This window comes from Diospyros lotus, chromosome 13, assembly GCF_014633365.1.
Source record: "Diospyros lotus cultivar Yz01 chromosome 13, ASM1463336v1, whole genome shotgun sequence".
Lineage (NCBI taxonomy): Eukaryota > Viridiplantae > Streptophyta > Magnoliopsida > Ericales > Ebenaceae > Diospyros > Diospyros lotus.
In genome coordinates, this window is record NC_068350.1 from 24,621,234 (window position 1) to 24,632,499 (window position 11,266).

Genomic DNA, 11,266 nt, shown 5'->3' on the forward strand with positions numbered 1-11,266 from the left:
GAGTAAAGATCAGCTAGGTATGTTCTCATAAATCCCCAATACTCAGCGAAGTGTTAATATGCTAGCTTTGTGCCTGGGTCATCTCTGGCTTGCTATGGGGTGAGCTGAAGAGAGGTGAAGCTCACTTGGGTTTCGGGTCTTGGTCCGCTGGATTTTTTCTTGTTTAAGTTCGGACCGATTCCTGAGTGGAGCGAAGGGAAGGACTGTAACGACCCGCTCCCACTTACGGGTGCCACTGGTAAATAATCGACCAGATTACTCACCTATCAAACCACAACTGAAGGGTTGGACTATGTTTCAAGAGAAACGCCCTAGGTGGGAACTAGGCTTCGTCCTTCCCTTCGCTCCACTCAGGAATCGGTCCTAACTCAATCAAGAAGACACAGCGGACTGAGACCCGAAACCCGAGTGAGCTTCACCTCTCTTCAGCTCGCCCCATAGCAAGCCAGAGGTGACCCAGGCACAAACTAGCATACAAACACTTCGCTGAGTATTGGGGATTTATGAGAACGTACCTTGCTGATCTTTACTTGGTCCGAAACTCATCTTGGCCAACTAAGCCATATCCAAAGAACCATCTCACAATCATTTATCACACTATGATGATTATAACAATTAAATACATCTAATGCTCAATATCGCTTACACTCAATTACATGAATACGTATAAAAGTTTACAAGGGAATACACAACAACACATCTCGGGAAACAAATTTAATTGCCACAACAGCCTCCCGACGCCATCCCTGCTTGCTCCTGGACTTGCAATATCTACGCATGAGGTAAAACCTCATGAGTCATAAAGACTCAATAAGGGTGCAATGCATGTAAATATGAATATAATCATGTTTATGTATGCCAAATGCATGCAAATGAGGCTAGGCTCACACATCCTCACAACCCACTAAGGTTTGAGGCATCAACCTATCAGCCCCCCACCACTAGTCCTCCTTATGGCCATAGGTCCACTAGAGCTTGCATCACACAAGATATAACCACTACATGCCAATGTAACATAAAAACATTATCAAGCATATTTACCAACTTGCAAGGCCACCTCCACATGGGGCCGTCCTTTACCTGGCTCGAAGCCTCTTCTCTGCCTCGGCACGAACTCCAATCTGAACCGCAAGTTCCTCTAGGATCACTGCCTTCCCGGTCGAACCTAGAGGCAAAACACACAAAACCCCAACTCCATTAACATCCGGCATTCAACCAATGCCCTCAACTACGCCGCACATCGCCAAAATCATCCATCAACAAGATTTCAAATAGCCCCAACACAGGGTTTAATCCAACTAATACTACATAATTCATTATCTCACATAATGAAATAATTAAATTAATTTACCTCAATTAATTCTGGAGCAGACATCGAGAAAATGCTCACCCGGCATTGCTTCCTAGGCTTCAAATCTCGCGCCCAAATCCCATTCTCGGCCTCCAGCACGCTCCTCGGGCCCCAAATTAATTTCCAGAACTTTCCTCAATCTTTCTGGAATTTTTCGGGATTTTTCCATATTTTCTCATTTTCTATTTTGTTTTATTTTTCTTTTTCTCTTTTTTTTTTCTTTTTTCTTTTATTCTTTTCCTTTTCTCCCCTGTTTCTTTCTCCCGCGCGCACTATTCCCCTTTCTTCTTCCTCGCGCGGCTCTTCTCTCTAGCTTCTTCTTCTTCCTTCGCGTGAGATGCCCCTAGCAAACCAGCACCGCCGGCCACCATTGGCCTGGCCTGACCGCCGCGCACCACCGCCTTCCACCCCCAGCCGCCGCGAGCAGCAACCCAGCGGCCTCCCGCAAGCATCGCAGCGCTGCAACTGCCATGGCCGACCCTGTTCATGCCTCCAACGCAGCTTCAGGCCACCGTCACGACCTCTGCGTGCCATCGCATGCTTGCTGCCAGCATCGGCCTCCTCAAGCGAGCAACCTCGACTCCCCGCGGGTGCTTCTGGCTTCGTTCGTGGCTGTCGCAGCTGCCATGGCCTTCCTCATCGAGCAGCCATGGCCGCTGCCTCTGGTCGGCCACCGCCTCTTGGCACTGCTATCGGCCTCATCCGGCCAGCCCTCGGCCATCCCATCTCTCGTGATCACGGGTACTGCTCGGGCTGCTGCTGTTTGCTCGGCCATGGCAACCATTGTGGCTGCTTCAAGCCACTGCCATGGCTGAGGCTGCGTGCTTTGGGCTGCTTTCGATCAGCCAGCCTCCTCTTCCCCTCGATTCTCGCCTCTGTCTCACGGCCTCTCTCAAGCTCGGATCGTTGCTCTCAGCTCCCTCGCAATCTCTCTTCATCCCTTGGACGCAAGCTCTCCCGAGCAATCTCCCTTCTCCCTCTCTGCTTCATTGCATTTTAAAATTTGAATTTTTGATGGCAGCGTTCGCGGTTCTCCTATATATATGCGCCTATATATATATACACATATATAAATTATTTAGCCTCTTAATCCCCCAATTTCTTAATTGTTTCACTTGGGATCTACTAATTACACTTGGGATTTTTAATAATAACACTTTGACCCTCCAAGTCTTAATTAAATTACCCTTAAGCCACCCCAAATCTCAATTTATTCGAAATTAATGACCGACCGCTTCTCGAGAATACCGACCTCGTCCCTGTGCCTGCACGGAACCTTTATTCGACCCGAAAACACTTAAGGGTTGCCTTACTCAGAAAATCGAACCACCCCTAGGGTTCCCTCAGCTTCCAGGAGGTCCCCTTCGATTATTCGGTAATGGCACCCACTCGGGCTTATACGAAATTTATTCCGAAAATTATTCCCAGTCGGACCGCTTTTAGTGCCATTATCTTCATCCCGAGATGCTCATCAATCTCTTGTCCTCTTTCCTGGACATCCAAGTCTCGAGGCATTTTCGGCCGCCAATTCGGCAAATTTCATTAATAAATTACTCGAATTTGACTTTTGGTCTTCCCGGACCACCCGAGGTCCTATCCAAAATAATTAACATTATTTATTTTTAATATCATGTAATACCGGGTATTACAAGGACGAAGCCTAGTTCCCACCTAGGGCATTTTGTAACGACCCATTAGAGGGCCCAGTATTTATTCAGGAATTATTTAATTAATTATTGAAGTATTGATTAAGAGATTTTGTCAATTAATTATTTAATGTGGTAATTTAGAGATTTTGAAGGAAAAGAATAGCATTTATCTCTTTTTAATGTTGGAGTTAAAGGAATTTGCCAATGTGGCAAACTAGTGATTTTTAATTGAGATAATAGTATTTAAATAGCATTTAAATGGCATTTATTTAGTGGATTAAATGCAAGGGCATGAAGGTAATTTTGGAGTTTTATTATTATTTGAGAGTTTTAATAATAATATTTGTATGATTATTAATTAAGTGGGACTATGTATTTAAAGAAGAATGAAAATCCATGTATGAGATGGAATTGGATTAAGAGTCTCCTAGTCCCAATAGGAGAAGGTTTTGAGAGTCTCCAAGTTCAATTGGGAGAGGGATTCCAAGTTATAAAAGGAAAGAGATCTAGGACTTTATGTCTATATATAGAGCCCATTAGCTTAGCTTTTCTTCAGGCCATGTGAAGAACCAAGAGGCCAAGAGATAGCAGAGGCTTGCTAGAGTCTTCAGGATCGCTCCAGGGTTCGATCAGAGAGTTCTATCAGGCAAGTATTCTTCCTGTAATCCCTTCCATTACAGGTTTATATCAGTTTTTCAGATTATTCCAGTTCTTCATTGAGTTCTTAGATTTTATATCAGTAAGCAGAGACGTATATATATATATGCGTATAACAGTGAAGTTATGAGCAAGTTTCATTAATCCTTATCCATTTTGGATTGCAAGTTCCAGTAATCCTAATCCATTTTGGATTGCAAGTTCTATTAATCCTCATCCATTTTGGATTACAAGTTCCAGTAATCCTAATCCATTTTGGATTGCAAGTTCTATTAATCCTCATCCATTTTGGATTGCAAGTTCCAATAATCCTTATCCATTTTGGATTGCAAGTTCCATTAATCCTCATCCATTTTGGATTGCAAGTTTCATTAATCCTTATCCATTTTGGATTGCAAGTTCCAGTAATCCTAATCCATTTTGGATTGCAAGTTCTATTAATCCTCATCCATTTTGGATTGTAAGTTCCAGTAATCCTAATCCATTTTGGATTACAAGTTCTATTAATCCTCATCCATTTTGGATTGCAAGTTCCAGTAATCCTTATCCATTTTGGATTGCAAGTTCCATTAATCCTCATCAATTTTGGATTGCAAGTTCCAGTAATCCTTATCCATTTTGGATTGCAAGTTCCAATAATCCTTATCCATTTTGGATTGCAAGTTCTATAAATCCTTATCCTTTTTGGATTGCAAGTTCTATTAATCCTCATCCATTTTTGATTGCAAGTTCCAGTAATCCTTATCCATTTTGGATTGCAAGTTCTATTAATCCTCATCCATTTTGGATTGCACGTTCTATTAATCCTCATCCATTTTGGATTGCAAGTTCCAGTAATCCTCATCCATTTTGGATTGCAAGTTTCAGTAATCCTTATCCATTTTGGATTGCAAGTTCCAATAATCCTTATCCATTTTGGATTGGAAGTTCTATAAATCCTTATCCTTTTTGGATTGCATGTTCTATTAATCCTCATCCATTTTTGATTGCAAGTTCCAGTAATCCTTATCCATTTTGAATTGCAAGTTCTATTAATCCTCATCCATTTTGGATTGCAAGTTCCAGTAATCCTTATCCATTTTGGATTGCAAGTTCTATTACTCTAAGTTCTAATATCCGGATACCTTGTATCGTATCCGGATGTATCTAAAGTTCTTCAAGTATGATATCCGAATGGTTTGTTTATACATCCGAAAAGGTCAAGATAATATCCAGATGTCTCGCCTGATATCCGGATGCCTCCCTCAAAAGTTGAATTTTTCATTCGAATAGTCCCCAGTTATATCTGAATGCATCAGTGAGATATCTGGAGGACCAAAATCATATCCGGATGTCCTAGTTCATATCCGAATACTTCCCAGCATATCCGAATAGCTTCTTCTTTGAATGTCAGTGTATCCGGATGAGCCTTCTTCATATCTGGATGTCTTTCTTCTTATCCTGATATCCTTTCTGATATCCGGATGACTTTTCCAGAAATCTAATTTAGCTTCCAGTGAGTCCTAATTCAAGTTTAATTCAATCAATGTATTCAATACCTTCCAACATTGAATTCATAAGCCAGAACATGACAAGTTAATCATACCCATACCATAAATCATAATTCATAGAATCTTTGTATTCCAATATATAGATGGAGATCATATCATGTTCAATATTATTTTATTTTGACATGATCAGCATTATTTTGTGAGATTATGTGCATACATTTTGGTATGAGCATTGAGCATGACTTTATATGGAGCACTACATATCGTGTGCCAGCATTTATGTGAGCATTGCATTGCATTATGCGCGCTAGGCGGCTTGTCCGCGGGGATCCCATTAGTTTTAATTTCAGCTCAGTTTATGAGTTGCTCGCCTGGTGGCAACCAGGGGGCTAGGGGCTTTGCCCACAGTATGTGCTTACAGTTTTTATGTATGCAGGTTTCAGTTCAGACAGGTATGTATTATCAGATTATGTGGGCCTATGAGCCAAAGTTGCATGCCTGCATTTAGTTTACAGTTTATGTGCATTACATTTTTATGAATGCAATCAGACAGTGATTATCCAGTACAAGTTCAGTCAGTTATTTATCAGTATCGATATTCTTTGATTCAGCTTCAGTATTCTTTCCAGCTTATTACTTGCTGAGCTATTGTAGCTCACCTTGTACTCTTCCCCCCTCCAGGTTATAGCAGGTGAGTACCAGATGTGGGGCCTAGCAGCAGTGGTTTATAGTGTGTGTACGTGGAGCCGCTCAAGATAAAAGATGTCTGGGAGTCTGTTGAGTTTTATAGTGTTTTCTCAGTTTAAATCTATTTTATATTTCAGTTGAGGGATTGTCCCTTAGACAGAGTTTATGGCTTTTAGTCTGTATTGACTCAGAGTTTTTATTCCAGTTGATTGAGATGTTCAGTTATGGTATCAGATTTCAGTTTATCAGTTAGTTTATCTTATTTTTCCCGTAGCACCTCTTCTCGGGCAGTTCTAGGAGAGGGGGTGTTACACGTTTCTTGTTGAAACATAGTCCAACCCTTCAGTTATGGTTTGTCGGGTGAGTAATCCGGTCGATTATTTACCGGTGGCGCCCGTAAGTGGGAGCGGGTCGTTACAGTTTTCCCCCCAGTTGATCATGAATGAAGAGATCAGGACATGGACGTGGAGCATGGTGACTTGTTGAAACAGAATTTTCAAGAATTTAAGTTTTAGTTTCCTTTTGAATCAAAGTTTTCAGGGTTGAACTTTGATATTTTTCTATATGTATGCCATAAAGCGTGTCTTGGAATTTTATTTGATTTAAAGAAGGTTTGAAATTGGTTTTAAGCTTCGAATTTCTCTATATGGATGTTATTGCTACCAAGCATATTCGCGAAGTCTTTCTGTCTTCTGTTGAAACCATGTTTTCCGTGTCAAACTTTATACATACACTAAACCTGCTTTGAATTTTATTATGTATTGAAACTTTACTTAAGTTTATAAAAGTCTTGTTTCTCAAGTTTTTCTGCGCTAAACCTCGAAATTCATATGAATATTATTATTATTAAGCATGTAAGTAAATTACGGGTGTCACATAGTGGTATAAGAGCAAAGTTTACTTTCCTGTAGACTCAATTGTTTTTAAAGAAAATTTTGTGCTTTTAGTAAAATATGTAAGGAAATTCTTTTAAGGAAACATGAAAATCCACCACGTCCCATTAAAGCTTCTAATCTCCATGTAAGTTATAAGAATTGCTACGCTTATTATTTATGGATACTATGCTCATGCAAGCCATATCCCCCTTAACTATGCAGTTATTCTCTCAAGCTATATTTTTGAGCATATGTTGTTATATGTATGCACATGTTGAAGCTCATGTTGGAATAAGTATGTGAGACATATGATTCTTATTTGCCATTAATTAGTATGCATTTTTCGCTAGTGATATTGCTCCAAACTCAAGAGTTCATGATTATAGGGGAAATACTTGTTTAGGAAGTGCTTATTAGAATGAAAGCAACTAGGAATCAAGTCCATCAAGAAGAGCTTGCATAATGGATCGTAATTAAACACAAATCTATTGTCGAGTTTATTGATATGTGTGATCGCGCAAAGGGCTTTATCACAAAGACCTGATATCTAAGGCGAGCTTGGGACTTAAGTGGTCCACGTGACCCCCCTTACCTGGAAGCTCTTTAGTTGCGTGTTATACATATTGGTAGATGAAACGATGGACTTACAAATCATAGTTAACACGTAGTTCCATAATAGTACTCCTTATCCTTAGGGACCCTACATTCAAGAATTAATTATTCTTTTTCACATAAGGTTATGGAAACCTGTGCAAGAAGTGCCAATAGTAGGGGCATGCAGCCGCAAAATGAGGCTAGCGAAACCAACAACCTCAACGGGCAGTTTATGTAGTTCATTGATGCCATTCGTAACATGACGCCACTTGCCACACCACCCCCAAGAAAACCCAAGAAACAAGGCTACCTTGGTAGAGTAGTTTTGGAAGCTTCAGCCTCCAACTTTTGAGGGTGGGTTGGACCCTCTGGTAGCTGAAGATTGGATAGCAGCAATTGAACAGATCTTTAACCTCATAGATTGTCCAGACCCTAGGAAGGTAACTTGCATTACGTATATGTTACAACATGGAGCAAGGCATTGGTGGCATTCTACTGCCAGATCCAGGCCCCAAGGATATGTGTAACGACTCGCTCCCACTTACGGGCGCCACCGGTAAATAATCAACTGGATTACTCACCCGACAAATCACAACTGAAGGGTTGGACTATGTTTCAATAGGAAACGCCCTAGGTGGGAACTAGGCTTCGTCCTTCCCTTCCCTCCACTCAGGAATCGGTCCCAACTCAAATAAGAAAAATCCAGCGGACCAAGACCCGAAACTCGAGTGAGCTTCACCTCTCTTCAGCTCACCCCATAGCAAGCCAGAGGTGACCCAGGCATAAAGCTAGCATACAAACACTTCGCTGAGTATTGGAGATTTATGAGAACATACCTTGCTGATCTTGACTCGGTCCGAAACTTGGCTTTACCGACTATGCCACATTCAACAAGCAATCTCACAATCATCTATCATACTATGATGATTACAACAATTAAATACATTTAAGCTCAATCACACAAACATTTACTCACAAGGGTATACATACACCACGCCCCCTGGCTACATACAAGCAATATTAAAAATACATAACTCGGGCAACACAGCTAGTTGCCACAACGGCCTCCCGGCACCATCCCTGCTTGCATCCGGACTTGCATCATCTACACATGAGGTAAAACCTCATGAGTCATAAAGACTCAGTAAGGGTGCAATGCATGTAAATATGAATATAATCATGTTTATGTATGCCAAATGCATGCAAATGAGGCTAGGCCCACTTATCCTCACAACCCACTAAGGTTTGAGGCATCAACCTATCAGCCCCTACCACACTAGTCCTTCATATGGCCATAGGTCCACTAGAGCTTGCATCACACAAGATATAACCACTACATGCCCATGCAACATAAAAACATTATCAAACATATTTACCAACTTGCAAGGCCACCTCCACATGGGGCCGTCCCTTACCTGGCTCGAAACCTCATCTCTGCCTCGGTGAGAACGCCAGCCCGAACTCCGAGCTCCTCTAGGATCACTGCCTTCCCGGTCAAACCTAGAGGCAAACACACATAAAATCCCAACTCCATTAACATCAGGCATTAAACCAATGCCCTCAACTTCGACACACACCATCAGAACCATACATCAACAAACTCAATAAAATAATACCAACCACGGCACAGACCAGCCATCAATAATTTTCCAAACAACCCCGACATAGGGTTTAATCCAACAATTAATTATTCTACATTAAGTCGCTTAATGTAAATAATTTGGGAATGAAATATTAATTTACCTCGACTCATCTAGGGAGAAACGTAGCCAAACGCCCATACCGGCCTTGCTTTTTATACCACTCTCTTGCGCCTAAATCTCCATTTCGAGCTTCCGGCACGTTCCATGAGTCCCAAAATAATTTCTAGAAACTTCTCCAATTTTTCTAGAATTTTCCATATTTTCTATTTTCCTTTTTCTTTTTATTTTTTTTCTTTCTTTCCTTTCTTCCTTCCCGCGCGTGCTGGCCCTGTTCATCGTCTTCTACACCATGTCTCGAGCGCGCACAGCGCCTGAGCGCGTCGCTTGCCACCGCCGCTTGCTCCACCAGCTTGCCCTCGCCATCAGCCTCTCGCCGCCGAGCCATCGCTGGCCGCACCGAACTGCCCCTGACCGCAGCGAGCCTGCTGCGCGTCGGCCTCCCCTGCCTGTCGCTGCCATGGCCGCTCGGTGAAGCTCCTGGCCGCCTTGCTGTGGCCACCCACTGGCTCGCCGAACGCCTCTTGCCGCCACTGCTCCAGCTTGTATCACCTTCGGCCATCGCGACCATGGCCGCCTGCCTTAAGGTTGCTGCTGTTGGAAATGTATGCCCTAAAGACACGTTTTGTTTAATTTATGGTAATGATGTTTCTTCTATTCAGTTTATGGCACATATATTATTTGCATTTAATTGTTGGAAAAGTGTCCATGCTATTAAGTAAGTGATTCATGTGATTGGTCGTTCTTCACAGTTAGGCATGAATCATGGGTACTTAATAAGCAAGAAAATATTACTCTTGATCTTTTGATAGAACTGGGCATTCTATCATGATAAGATCATTGTGCAATAGATCCTAATGGAGGATGGCTTGCCTTAGCCAGTAAACAGTCCGTTTACTCTAATTATAAACAGTCCGTTTACTCTAATGACAAAGTACTAATTATCATGGAGCTAGTCTATCACTGCTACTACGTGGACGAGTACTCTAATACTTGAGTATTAGTTGGTGGTCTAGTGAACCTAGAGCTATATTCTTAGATTCACTGTAGGTGAGGTCTATCAAAGATCAATAACCTTTTGAGTTGGGAGTATGGTTTCTAATTAGCTAAGACAGACTAATATAAGATAGTTTCTGTGATTCACCCCCTTGTGATTGTCCAAGAATAATCAAATAATCCAGGGCCCTGGGAACGTGACTTAAGAGTGTGTGCTTCTGGGTAGCTCCCAGTGATAAGCAAGTACATTCGAGTAGTCACGGATTATTGGACTAGTGATCTAAGGATGGTAGAAATCATTTAGAGAGGTGTTAGTACATTATTCCTTTCTAAATGATGGGTGTTACGCAGAGGGGTATTTTCGTCATTACACTAGTAGGTCAAAGACATTGCATATGCAAAATTATTCGTGGGGTCAGTGTTACCATATGGTGATAGTTGGAACACTTAGAATGACAAAATATAGCTACTAGGTAGTAGGGATATTTTGGTCATTTTAGTAGCCGTGAATAATTTGTCTTTTGGTCCCCGGGGTAGCTCGATATAACTCATGTATTATTTAATACATTTGGCTTGTTGGATGAATTATATTGAGAGAGAATTATTTTATTCAGAATGGTCCATAATTAATTGGGCTAGAATAAAATAATAGTTCATTAGCTTTTAATTAATTAATTGGGCTAACCCAATTAGAAAATTAATTAAATGGACTTGGCCTATTAGGGTTTGGCCCACTAGGGTTTTAACCCTCGGGTTCTCCCTATATATATTCTCTCATTTAGTTGTTTTTCATCCAAGGTCGTTTTTACCCTTCTTCACCGAAAGAGAGGCCACGAGTTCGAGTCATACTTCGGAAGACCGAAAGAGAGCTTTCAAGTTCTGATGCGAAGGAGCCGAAGGATTGCAGGACAGCCGTCGTCTCCACCACGTGAAGAAGCTCCCGCGCATCCTGCTCCCATCGCTCCATTCCGTCCGGTAATCCGCCGAAAAAGTAAGTCTCCTAGATTCTAATCAATACGAGGAACAGTTTTGATTAAAAATCGCTTCCGTTGCATGCTATGTTTCCTCGTTTATGATCCTTCAGCTGCTTCCATCATCGGCAGCTTCAAGCCGCTGCCTTCATCTTCTATCATCGGCCATGGCAGCTGCAGCCATGGCTGATCGGCCTCATCACCCTCATTCTCTCTCTCGCATTGCTCTCCCTCACTGATCTCTCACTCTCCTTTGCTCTCTCTGCTCGCTCCCTCTATCTCTCGCGCTCTGCTCC

At 41.9% G+C, this 11,266-nt stretch overlaps 1 long non-coding RNA gene across 1 annotated transcript; it reads right to left on the minus strand.

The window, feature by feature from the left end:
* Positions 1 to 208: 208 nt before the first annotated feature.
* On the minus strand, positions 209 to 1,500 carry LOC127789148 (uncharacterized). The gene is made up of 3 exons (XR_008020507.1): positions 1,352 to 1,500; positions 1,081 to 1,165; positions 209 to 771 (listed from the first exon to the last, which is right to left on the minus strand). It is a non-coding gene; the product is annotated as an uncharacterized LOC127789148 (long non-coding RNA).
* Positions 1,501 to 11,266: the final 9,766 nt, after the last annotated feature.